Source organism: Podarcis muralis, chromosome 4 (assembly GCF_964188315.1).
Source record: "Podarcis muralis chromosome 4, rPodMur119.hap1.1, whole genome shotgun sequence".
NCBI classification, from domain to species: domain Eukaryota; kingdom Metazoa; phylum Chordata; class Lepidosauria; order Squamata; family Lacertidae; genus Podarcis; species Podarcis muralis.
The window spans coordinates 45,219,354-45,232,386 of NC_135658.1; positions in this window are offsets into that span (position 1 = coordinate 45,219,354).

Sequence of the window (13,033 nt, forward strand, 5' to 3'; positions counted from 1 at the left end):
GCCATAGCTATGATTCACATGAGAAGCTGTCCTGTTCACAAAGACTATTCCATTCCTTTCAGTTCAGGGAGCAGCTTAACTTGGATCTGTTACTTCTGCTGGACTGAAGTAAACAAACAGTGTAAGCAGGAGCTAAATGTGCACATTGCAGTGTATCAGGGCACACATGCAACAGCGCAACCATGAGGGAACTCTGACCCACCAGGCACCTTACATCATGCTTTAATGGGGGGGGGGGGGGAAGAAAAACAGTGAGAATGGGGTGTATGTGCAAAAGAGAATGGAGTGTTCATGTGTGATCTTTGGATATCAGCACCAAACTCAGCCCTTGGGAAATATAGCCAGCCACCAAAATAGAGCAACTTTTTATAGGATTTTTAATGTTCACATGTAATGATCCCAGTTCAGAATACCATGCCATATTATGAGTCAGCGCGGGTGGCGCTGTGGGTTAAAGCCTCAGCGCCTAGGACTTGCCGATTGAAAGGTCGGCGGTTCGAATCCCCGCGGCGGGGTGCGCTCCCGTTGCTCGGTCCCAGCGCCTGCCAACCTAGCAGTTCGAAAGCACCCCCGGGTGCAAGTAGATAAATAGGGACCACTTACTAGCGGGAAGGTAAACGGCGTTCCGTGTGCTGCGCTGGCTCGCCAGATGCAGCTTGTCACGCTGGCCACGTGACCCGGAAGTGTCTGCGGACAGCGCTGGCCTCCGGCCTATAGAGTGAGATGAGCACACAACCCTAGAGTCTGGCAAGACTGGCCCGTACGGGCAGGGGTACCTTTACCTTTTACCTATTATGAGTCAAACTCAGGTCTCTCTAGATTTGGGCTCGGAAAGCATTCACTGCCCCTGCCAGTCAGATCAGCCTGACCCCTTTCCTCAGCCAAGAACACAGATCTTTGATAAAGAGAAGGGGAACTGGTGAGGCCTTCCAACTCCCCGTCTCCTGATGCCTAGGAGAGAGGTCTCACATTCAGACCTTTTTCATTATAGTCCTTGAAAAGAACTAGGAAGGGATGAGGGATGAGGCAGAACATTTCAGATTATGATTTGTGGGAAATGGTGAGGTCCAAAGTTTGAGCAAATATGGGGGGGGGGACAAGCTATTCTGTGTAGGGTAGTATAGTCTGTTGTACGTTTTTCTGTGTAACATGTAAACAAGGCAAATTTTGTCCAATGATTTGTTTTCTGAAGTATATATTGCTGCTCTCCTATGTCTCCTGAAATAGCCCCTTTTCTAGATGTAGTAAATGAAAATATGTATAAATTATTCTAGGGATGGGAGGAGGGGGAAAGCTGTTAAGTGTTTACATTCCAGCCTTCATCATATCCCAAGACTTGGGAGAAGAGACACATTTAACATGTGGCTCGTTGGCTTTCACATTTCACCACTTTCAGACACAAAGAAGGGACAGCAAAACCCAAAGGTTCAGGGCCATTCATGGAGAACACAAAGTCAACAATTCGTTCTCTGACAAAGTGAGTTGTATTTGCTTGAATGACTCCACTGATTGCACAGGGGACGGAGGTGGTCTCTCAGAAATGCAGGTCAGACCAGGAAGGGCTTTGTACCAAGGTCAGTTTCACACCTTTACTTTTGCACTTGGAAACCTATCAAGCTTTGCTGTCTTGCCTTCAACACAAAAGCTCCATTTATCAAGCGAGCTGTTTGCCTCGGCTGAATGTTTTCAAGGATGTTAATCAGGAGATGGCAGAAGTCCGTGGCTGCAAACGCATACAGCCTCTGCCCACCACTCAGTTCAATCCAAGTATTAGAGACACAGAGCCATAAAAGTCTCTCTAGCTACTTTTAATCAATGATTTGGAAAATCAATCCTCTTCTTCATCAAGAAGAGGTAACAGGTTTTAGTGAGCAGTAAGAGTCTGTGGCAGAGAGCAGTTCAGAATCAGATGCAGAAGTGGAGGAGGGGGGCAAAGAGGCAGAGATGAGGCATGCTGGTGAAGAAGCCAGGGGGTCTCCCCCTCCTGACAGCTTCTAGGAGCCACAGGTAAGAGGGCAGGGTGGGGACCAAAGGTAAATGAACTGGCCCAGAAGGAGCACAGTGTGTTCCCACCAGGGTTACTACCCCTCCACTACTTCTCCCTAAACACCCCACACAGTCCTTCTTTTTGTGGCATTTTTTTAAAAAAACAACAACTTTTAAATGAGAAAAAAAAACATTAATGAATTATTGAATGAATTATATGAGGAAAGGACCAGCAAGAGAAGTGGTGATTGGAGGAGGCAATCATATGTTCATTATTTAAATGCAGTGGCGTAGCGTGGGGGGTGCAGGGGGGGCCGGCCGCACCGGGCGCAACATCTGGGGTTAGGGCAAATCCACAGGTTAGGGGGCGCAAATCCACGGGTTAGGTGGCGCAAATTACTTGCCTTGCCCCGGGTGCTGACAACCCACACTACGCCACTGTTTAAATGCAAATGACCTGTTAAAGAGAAATACTGTAGTACAGTAGCAATGGCAATCTGTAAAGTGGGCGGGTGGGGGGGAAGAGTCTTGAATAAAATCCTATTTTGTTCCATATTCCTAAAGATGCCCGTAAATAAATTGTTTCAGACTGGCCAATCATATTAGTATGTTTACTAGTCACCACTGTGCAATTAACAAATTCTTCCATATGGCGTAATTTGTTTCGTATTGCTTTATATTCCAAAGCTTCAGTACTAAGGATTTAATTTTGCAGGGTGGGTGGCCAGAGGGACAGGGAAGAGATCAATATTGTTATACATAACATCTTAAAACCTGGCAGTGAAATAAACCAGCAACTTTGAGTCAATGTCTGCCCTTATAGTACATTGGAACAGATGCAAAGGAAAGATTTAGGCAGGCGTCAGATGTTGTTGGACTACAGCTTGCACCATCCCTAACCACTGGCCCTGCTGAGCAGAGTTAGCAACATTTTGTTCCCCTATTCCCCGCCCAGACCCACAATCCCCAAGGTTTCTGGGAAGAGGGATTAATCATTAAACCACTCTAGTATTATAGCTCTGTGAGGAAAATAGGGGTCTCCCAACAACTCTCGGGGACGTGGGTGGTACTGTGGGTTAAACCACAGACCCTAGGACTTGCCGATCAGAAGGTCGGCAATTCGAATCCCCATGACGGGGTGAGCTCTGGTTGCTCGGTCCCTGCTCCTGCTAACCTAGCAGTTCGAAATCACGTCAAAGTGCAAGTAGATAAATAGGTACCGCTCCACCAGGAAGGTACACGGCATTTCCATGTGCTGCTCTGGTTCGCCAGAAGTGGCTTAGTCATACTGGCCATATGACCCGGGAGCTGTATGCCGGCTCCCTCGGCCAGTAAAGCGAGATGAGCGCCGCAACCCTAGAGTCAGTCATGACTGGACCTAATGGCCAGGGGTCTCTTTACCTTTTTAACACTCTAAGTTTTCACGAAGTGTCGGACACAACTAAACGACTAAACAACAACAAAACAGCTCTCAAAGATGTCCAAGTTTGCAATCAACAAGTGATAAAATAATACAAAGGTCTTAAAAAAAAACTCCATTGGCCTACAATATATAAAAGCACAGACCACTAGGGAATGGGGAGAAAACAGAAACTTGAATGCTTTTATGCATGCTCTGATCCATTTCCGCCTACCTCTGTTTATCTGCTTCTCAGATTCATTATGAAGTTTCACTGATGATACTTGAAATGGTATATGAGAAAGTTAACTGGCAAAAGGGCTATTTATCTGAGAATTATGCAGCAATCTCAGTGAGCCTAATAAATTGTCTCCCAACGTGCATACTCAAGACTCAATTAAGCCAAGCAATTAGAAACTGTTGTACAGAACTGACATAAAGCTGAGCTACCTACGGTGCCATTTCTTCCTGTTCTAATGACAAATTCCTCAAACTGCAGAAGGGGGTTCAGCGCCCAAAAATAGCAAATTGCAAAGAATTTTCATGAAATGCTCTCGGAAGGGGAATGTTGTGCCTTCTAAGTCGAGCGGTGCTATCTCACAGCATGATAACCGCACACTTATTAAAAATAAGCAGGGAGCAAGCCTCACGGCATTGTGGCAAACTCCAACAAAGCTCTTTAGATTAAAAAAAGAAAAGGAAGAATGCAAAGTAATGTTTGCTATTATGGATTACTGGAAAACCTAAGACTTTGGCCTTGTTTGTCCTGAGGCGGTGAACCTGGGTGTCTGGGTTGCACCTCTTTAGTCTTCAGTCAGGGGCTGCGGGAATGATTTTCTACACAAAAACAAAATGAAATGCTGCACATGGAAAACAAGCAGAAAACCACCCAGAGTAGCCTGAACTAGAGCCTCTTAATGTATAAGGATCTGGTGGTTTAAAATCCCCAAGTAACTTCATGGGAGGGGTGTTTCCATGTAGCTCACCCCTTGCCTGTGGAAGCCTTGCAAGCAGCTGCAAGAGGGGGTCTGTGACCATATTCAAGGGTGGTATATTTCTAGGACTAAGGTGGATGTGAAGCACCCTTGCTATTTTTGCTATTGAATGCTGCATGCTGTTTAAGTAATCTTGCTGTAATTCTATGATTTATAGTATTGGAATGTGGGGTTTTGAGGGGTATGTTGTTATAATTGCTATTGTTTAGCTATGTTATTACGAAATTGTTTTTGTAATGTTTTTTTGAGATGCATCCCTGTTTCTTTGTTTTAAGCCACTTTGTGTATGATTTTGTGTGGGTGGGTGGGTGTTGAAAAGTGGCATATAAAGAAAACAAATGAATTAATGAAAGGCCCCACTGGATTCCCTGAATATATCTAGTCTCTGATCCAGATGCTACTTCAGTTGGTTGTGTCACAGCCCATGGAATACATTAGGTTGCCAATAGCACATCTGTCACCTTAACTCATAGCTCACATCTGTAGCTCCACCCACTTTGGCCTCTGGCTCCACCCACCTCTGGTATAGCCCCTGTGTGAGGTTGCCTATCAGGCAATATGGCTCTCAGGATGAACAAAGGTGCTTTTGCCACCCCCAGCACACTGTGCTCTTGCTTCTATAGAAAGCCATACATGTCGTGAAGCATTAAACATTATAATTCAGTAGTAATAGATTTGAAATTAAGTACTTGGGCAGCATTCAAGATTTTATGTTGAATGCCCCTCACCTCACATCTCATCTCATCTCACAGATTCAAACCCCCATCCCCTCTCTTCTCTCTTTCGACAAGTTTCCTAGCAAAGGTTTCTGCAGAATGCTTCTAATTTAACTGGGAGCAATCCATAAACCAGCTTCTCTCTGCTTTGAAGTCAGGCAGTATTTATGCCAAATAACTATTTCTAAGGATGTTAAGTTTCTGATTAATAATTATTCTGTCTCATCATTTTAAATGGTTACCCCATCAGTATGTTACTTCCTCTTAATGACCGCAAGGCTGGCAATAATTAACGCTAGAATTGTAGAAAACAAATTACTTTCTACATCAGAGAAATATTAGGGTTGTAAAACAAATACATCTTTTCTATTGTGATTAACAGTAAAGTCAAGTGAACTTAATAAAAAAACACACACACCACAATGAACAAGTATTCCCACTGAAGAATCTGAAAAGAATAGTTAAATCAAAGCTGCATCTTCTGTTTCCTAACCCTATGTAGAAGAGATTTATCTTAGAATATGCTCCTGTATTGATCCTCAAGACCCAGCGCGGGCCTAAGACATCTGACTGCTAAAGCAAAATCCAAATGGCACCCACTCTCTGCTAGGGCCAGGAGAGGGATGGTACCTCAGTGGCAGAATATCTGCCTTGTCTGCAGAAGGCCCTGGTATCTCCAGGTACAGCTGGAAGAGAACCCTGTCGAAACTCCTGGAGAGCAGCCGCCATTCAGGGTAGACAATACTGAGCTTGATGCGCCAATGCCCTGACTTAGTACAAGGTATCTTCCTGTGTCTTGCTGTGCCATTTAGCCACCAGTTCCTGCTTTCATCTATCCTTCCCTCCTGAAGCCACCTATAGCATGTAGCTTCACTCTGCTGTATGGAAGGACTGGCCCTGTCAATACCCTATTAAATCAGCTAAGGTTTATGTCATGTCTTCGGATGCCGATGTTGTCAAAGCATTTTCGCTTTGAGCCACTGCCATTTTCCCCATCTCCTGCCTAGAGAGTAATAAACACTAATCCATTGTGTTCTTGTCCAAAATGTGTTGCGTTTTTTGTTTTTTTTTAAATAATCCTCTAAATGCCCAGAGTAATCCATTTGTAGCCAAATGACATAATTTTGACTGAATGTCAGCCACATATTTATCTGGAGCTTTTGTTCTTCTATCCAGCTGTGGGAAGTTGACCTGATTTTCAGTTGCTTTGAGTACCACTTGTCACAATAAAAGGCACAAATCTTTTAACTCCTTAAAATATTGACCTTATGATGTTTCTTAGCGATGGCCTCTGGAAACAAGGGACAGGGGCCTGCTGGTTCTTAGTGCTATGATGGAAATGTTCAGGGCTGCCATTTAGATTCCTATTATAGTTTGAAAATGTTTTGCACTAATTAGTTGTCCTGAGCCATTCTGCATCCCACACAGCTTTTAGGAATTGATTTTCTCTTTTTCATAGGCCACAGTTTCTAATTAGACAGTGGTAGGTAATAAGTGTAGGCGTTTTAGTCCCATTTATAGGATAAAGTAGTCAATTTTCACTGTACAGGGTTTGGGGGAAGTCATCTGCCAACACACTTGGCACTGAATTTAAAGTGTTAAACATAAACCAAAACCTGGAACTCAATTTAGGGCTTTCTTTGAAGCAGAGCTTTGTTCCAGAACTCACCTCAGTGCCAGGATACAGACCATTTAGAGACCTCAAGGAAAGTGCCCTTTGAGTATGATTAAGAGAAAGCATGCCCAAATCACTGAGAATGGTTTTAAAATGCCGTCTTGCTTTTTTCAAATACTGCATGATGTATGTTTTGCAAATTGCCAAGATAATTTTATCAATGGGCAGCCACAGTGGTGGACTTTGGTCTTTAAAATTTCAGCAGAGCCCTGTATGCGGCCAACCCCTGCCCCCACCTCTCGCCTTCTGTTCTGCTATTTTATATTTGCAAAGGCCTCCATCGTCCTCTGGTGTCAGTGCCTAGTGCAGCGGAACCGGTCGCACTACCCCCTCTGGGCAGCCATACAAATTAAATGCAATCATAGCAATGATGAAAAATACTACACTGGTTCTCCAGGGGTTCAGGGGTCTTCACCATTCCTACCCGGAGACACCAGGATTGCATCTGAGACTTCTTGCATGCAAATTTTGTTGCTGTACCACTGACATGTGGCCTTTCCCTGTGATAGGGTTTGTCTCTTTGGCCAGTTCTCATTGCATCAGTCAAGCACACTGGGCCAGACCACAGGCTCCATAGGTACAATATACTACTAGCAAGGTAATTTTGCTTTTCATGCTAGTTAGGTATTTTGAATTCACTCACAAACCGGAACTGCCCCCTGGTTACCAAAGAGGGAAGTGAAGCGTGATAGGTCACCCATGTCTGCACAAAGACATTTTCAGATGCTAAATTACAAAGGACATTTTCACTTGAATGCTACTCCACATTCCAGTACTGATTTTTCCAGTTTGAACTTGACTTATTATTTTTCATACTTCTTACAGCATCAGCTGGCTAAGAATATATAAGAGTAGGATGCAAAAGGAATGGAGGAGGGAACAGGAAAACAAAGAAATGCAGGCATTAATTCTTGTGCTGCTAGATAAAGCGGTGACTTTATCTAGCGATGAAGGGCAGAGCTCTTTTGTTCCTATGTGGTTTGTGGGCTTTCTATTAGCAATCTGGCAGGCCTCTGTGTGAAGAGAACGCTGGACTAGCTAGGGCGCATTCAAACATGGCAAGTATTGTATTAGATTTCTTGATTATAAGGCTAGTGCTTCTTTCCTGTTTTATAGTGTTCCTTTCTCACTGCAGTACATGAGAAAGTACATTATGGAATGGTGTCTTTTTAACCAATATGCTGGCATGTCACACTAAATTTCATGCACACCAGTAGGTATGGCGGCAACAGTGGACATTGTTGGACATCACTACTCTCCCACCTTTTCTTGTTTCCCCTTGATCCCCCAGGAAAACAGCAAGAAATAACTGTATGGGCATTAAATAGCTAGAAGGTGGAGTCAGAGCTAAGAGTACACAACAAGGAGGGAGGGGGTTGTGTGTCAAGTACAGTTGACAGAGAAGTTAATGTTCTACTTCATCAAACCATTCTAGTATTTCCTTGGCACATCCTTCATTCAGGTTATGTCTGACTGGTTTTGTTCTTATTTGCTCTAAGATTTGATTTTCTATATTTACCGAAAAAGATAAGGACATTTGTATAATTCTTCAAAGGCGGTTGATGGTGAAGTTCTTCAGCAAGCAGATTGCATTTAATTAGCACCATCTCCTCTGCAGGGGGCATGATCTAAATGCAATGAGATTCACTCCCATGCATTATGGGATAAAAAGCATAATTTGCATGCATAAGAGAGTGAAATCTATTTTACCTACATCTACTGCATTTCTTTCTCAGGTGAAACATAGCTTCTTGTGGGATGTAAAAAGCAAAGGGAGCTGGTTTGGTCAGAGGGCGAGTCAGAGGACCAACCCCTCTCCACTCCCCCAAAAGCATAATGATGTAACAGTTGTTGAGTCCTGCAGAACACTTCATAATCTTTAAACAAAGCAGGGGGTGGGTGATGTAAAGAATTTAAAAAACCATCCAAAAGTTGAAAAATCAGGCTAGATCTTGCAGCTGTGAGGTCAGCTTGGAGACTCACTTCCAAGGCGGAGACTGCAGACTGAGTAAGCCCCTCCCAGGTGCTGAGTCCCCAAGATGGCCTCTGGGCTGCAACATCTAGCCCAGGCATCCCCAAACTCAGCCCTCCATATGTTTTGGGACTACAACTCCCATCTTCCCTAGCTAACAGAACCAGTGGTCAGGGATGATGGGAACTGTAGTCCCAAAACATCTGGATGGCCAAATTTTGGGATGCCTGATCTAGCCTGATCTTTCTGCTCCCCCCCCCCCATTGACCCAACACCCACTGTTTGTGTATATCTTGCCTGCTGAAGAGTTATGGATGATGTGAAAGTTTGCCACGCCTTTGTGACTTTTTGGGTGGTCTTAATGGCTACTACTCAGTGTTGGCCTTGTTATGGTAGACATCACCAATTGTCATTTTCCCTCTTCAAGCACATAACTTTGACAGAAAACTTTTACCTATTTGTCTCTCACCTGAAAAAAGCATATTCATTTCATGGGATAACAAAACTCTTTTTGAAGAAACAGGTGGCTATTCGAACACTAGGGGTAGTTGGTAAGGTCCAGATACAGTATGTTGCTTCATGACATCAAGCACCAGTGACAATAGAAAGAGATTTAAGGTACAACGAGATAGAACTGCAGATTCCTTCCTAAAATGTACCTCTATTAGATGAGCACATAGCCCTCCCATCCTACCATCTCCTACCTTCCTCTGCTCCTCCTTGTAAATATTAGATGTAAGCTCCTAGTGAATAGGGACCTGCTTCTTTGACTTATATTAGTCTGTAAGTTGTCATATATATTGATGACACAATATCATTTCCGCTAATAGTGAACTCAATACCCCTGTGCTTACCAGAGTTGAGAGGCATCGCAGGGCCTCTGAGAAACAAGAGGTATGTATCAGGCATTTGGAGGAAACCCAGGTATTTGCAAAAGAACAAAGAATTTTTTTTTACAAAATAAAAGGAGCACACCCTTCCCAAGTGAAGAGACCAAAGGGGCCAAAGCCTTAACTTTGGTTAGAAAAGAAAAATGAAATAGGTGATTCATTTAGCCTCCCAGGTAGCCACCCTAGTGGCTCCACAGTGCAAAGCTATGAACTGAACAGATGATCTGCGTTTAACAGTGTAACTCCTGCCGTCGGGTATCCATTATAAATCCTCCAGATGCTAAGTGCATCAGTCAAGCAACGAAGGCATCAAGGTAAGAGAGCTACTTCTCTGTATTAGAGATGCACAAAGCTGAAAATTGGCAAATCCACCAGGAGAAGCATTTGGACCTTATCCAACAGCTGCTTTCCATATGAAACAAGCTTTTTTGCTTGAAGGATCTTATCTCTTTTCCTCTGCCCTAGCAATCCAGTGTGTTAGAACTGGCGCACCGGTTCATTGACATTCAGCCTGCTTTTGTTTTATGAAACAGTTTAATAAAGCTAGAGGATAATAAGGAGTAATTATAGTTATGCAGTAGCAGCTCCACAATTAAGGCTACATAGAGATTTGGTCTTAAAATGGGATGCAGAAAGCTTCCCTGTTGTCCACCCTCAGTGCCCCCCTCCCCCATTTGAAATACACCAACTACCTAAACTACAGTATAAAATTGGATCAAGTGAATAAAAAGAATACTAATTGATTCGTTGCTGCTGAAAAGAAATGTACTTCTGATGTGACAATTCATGCATCCGTATTTCTGATAGGTTCAAAAGTGCTTTAAAAAAAAACTACTTAATTAGCATTACAGTCTACATCACCCACAGAACCCCTCTTGTCAAATTGCAATATAAGTGTGTGCAATGAAATGCCAATGAAACATACATAATTTCAGCTTTGCTGTCCTAGCACAACACAACATGACTGATAGACTACTGTTAGTTTGCAGATGCTGCTGTGTAATAATAACCCAGATAGAGAGAGTTTTGTTACCTTAAATCAACATATCATAGAATTCATATAATGTTAAATGCATTTTTACCTAACATTCTTAGAACAGGCCATGTTTCTTTCTTTAGAAAAAAGCAGCAGATCCCTATTCTGGATCAGAACCACAGTTATGTAGGCAAGATAGGTTTAAACTTCACCATTTTCCTACCCTCTAAAGTTAAGAATAGATGAATTATTTAAGTTTCTCCCAGTTTTTCATTTTCCCAGTCTTCAAATTCATTACATGTCCAGATCAATATGCTGATTTTAAAAAAATAAAAATTCACCAGGACATTTTTGCCACATTTCCCCCCATACAAATATTTTTGTATGTTATTTTCACTAACATATCCATTTCTGTGGAATGGCAAGGTGCACTGGGCTGTGGATATGATGTCTCCTGAGTGCTCTTTCAGCAATGTGGAGCCCAAAGTAACCTGTGTTGCCAGGAAACTTCAAGCTATGAAAAAAGATGGGTAAAGGCTACAGTTGTTGCTGTTGTTGCTGCTGCTTCTGCTGCTGCTGCTGCTGCTCTTACTTGCCCTTCAATCTAAGGTCCAATGATGGGCTACAACAATTAAAACACATTGCATGATGGTGAAGGCATAAAATAAGTCTTATTTTGCTGCCTCTATGCATCCTTTGTAGCCAACCAGCACAGTTTTTCCATGTGATGAGAGAACAGCTGTCCCCAAGAATGGAGTGTTGGAACCATCAGAGTTCTGCTGTGACAGGTTTGCCAGATGCTTTAAGGACAAAATCTCTTCTTCATATTGAATATGACCATTATTAAAGAGTCAGGTGGGCTGTCTAACACAACATCTTGCCCAATCCTGTAGGTTCCTTGCAACAATTCTTGTCTTTCACTTCAAGCAGCAAAATGTATTATCTGTAGCTACTGACAGTGGACGCAGGAGAGGTACCGATATAGCAGGCTTCCTCAAACTCGGCCCTCCAGATGTTTTGAGACTACAGTTCCCATCATCCCTTACCATGGGTCCTGCTAGCTAGGGATCATGGGAGTTGTAGGCCAAAAACATCTGTAGGGCCAAGTTTGAGGAAGCCTGCCAGAGGCCCCCATTGTGCTTGTGTCCACACTTTCACTCACACTGACTAGCAACATATTCAGGGGCAAATTGCACAAGATTTAAACCCCATCTTACAATTTCATAGCCCAAAGTATCAATTGTCTTTCCCTTCCAGTTTGGCTACCTTTAAACAAAGAATACATTGTTGAAAGCTTCTCTCAAAGAGTTCCCACAACACATCTACCTTCAAAGTACCTGTCAGAGACTGCCTCCAGGTCTCAGCTCACAGAAGACCAACGCTAGCCAGTAGAACTGTACAGAAGTCTTTATTGACATTTAGTTTCCATTTTCAAGCACTAGCGTGCGTCTCTACGTCTAGACCCTAGACCAGCGAAGCCTCGTCTGAGTCTCCGCCCCCTGTACACCAGCTTAAGACTCTAGCCTTACTCCACCTTCTACGTTTCTCCTTCCTCCTCTGGGTCCTACTACCCCCCTGGGTGCCTTCCTTCCTGGATGCCTCAGAAGCGGACCCTTCGGACTCCTCCCCTTCTCTCCGGCGGGCTTTGGGACCCGGCTCTCTCTCCGGACTGCCCATTGCGCCCCCCTCTTGTACATTTGAACTTGGCGCGCGCGCGCTGCCCCTGACCTTCCTTTTGACCGTTACCTCGCTCTCTGATGCAGGCGTGGCCAACCCTGACTCCTGTCCTTCCGCTGACGGAATGCTGCCTGCTGCCGATGTTTGGGACTCCTCCCCCTTACTGCTCTCCGGTGGAGAAGCTGGTCCCGATTTCCAGCTGCTGCTCTCTGAGTCCCCTCTGGCCCCTCCTTCCTGGGGTGTTCCCTCTGGCAACCCCCCGGCTCTGACCACTGGAGCCCCTTTCTGTGAATCCTCTGATTCACTGGAGAGACTTAGAGACCTCGGATGGCTATCATCGCTGACTTCTCCCTCCGAACCCTCTCCCTCGGTCTCTAATTCCTCCCTTTCCTGTCCCTCTGCTCCTGAACCCCTGACATCCATCCCCCCCTCGAAGCCCCCCCTTCCCCCCTCCCCTCCTTCCGGTGCGGGTACTGGGTGCTCCGTCGTAGCGGGGGTGCTTGCAGGATACAGTTCGTCCCCCATGTACTCGTCAACGTCACTCTCCTCTGCTTCCATCTCTCTGTCTTCGTGCTCGAACCCCACGTTGTCCCCCAACACGTCCATATGCGTCTCGCCCCTCTCCCCCTCTTCGGGTGGTCCCATCCAAGGACCCCTCAGCCACTTCCTGCGCCACTGCTCCTCTGGTTGATCGTCCCACCAATACGAGTGGTCTGAGGCAGACCCCGGTGGCGAACCCACCTGGGA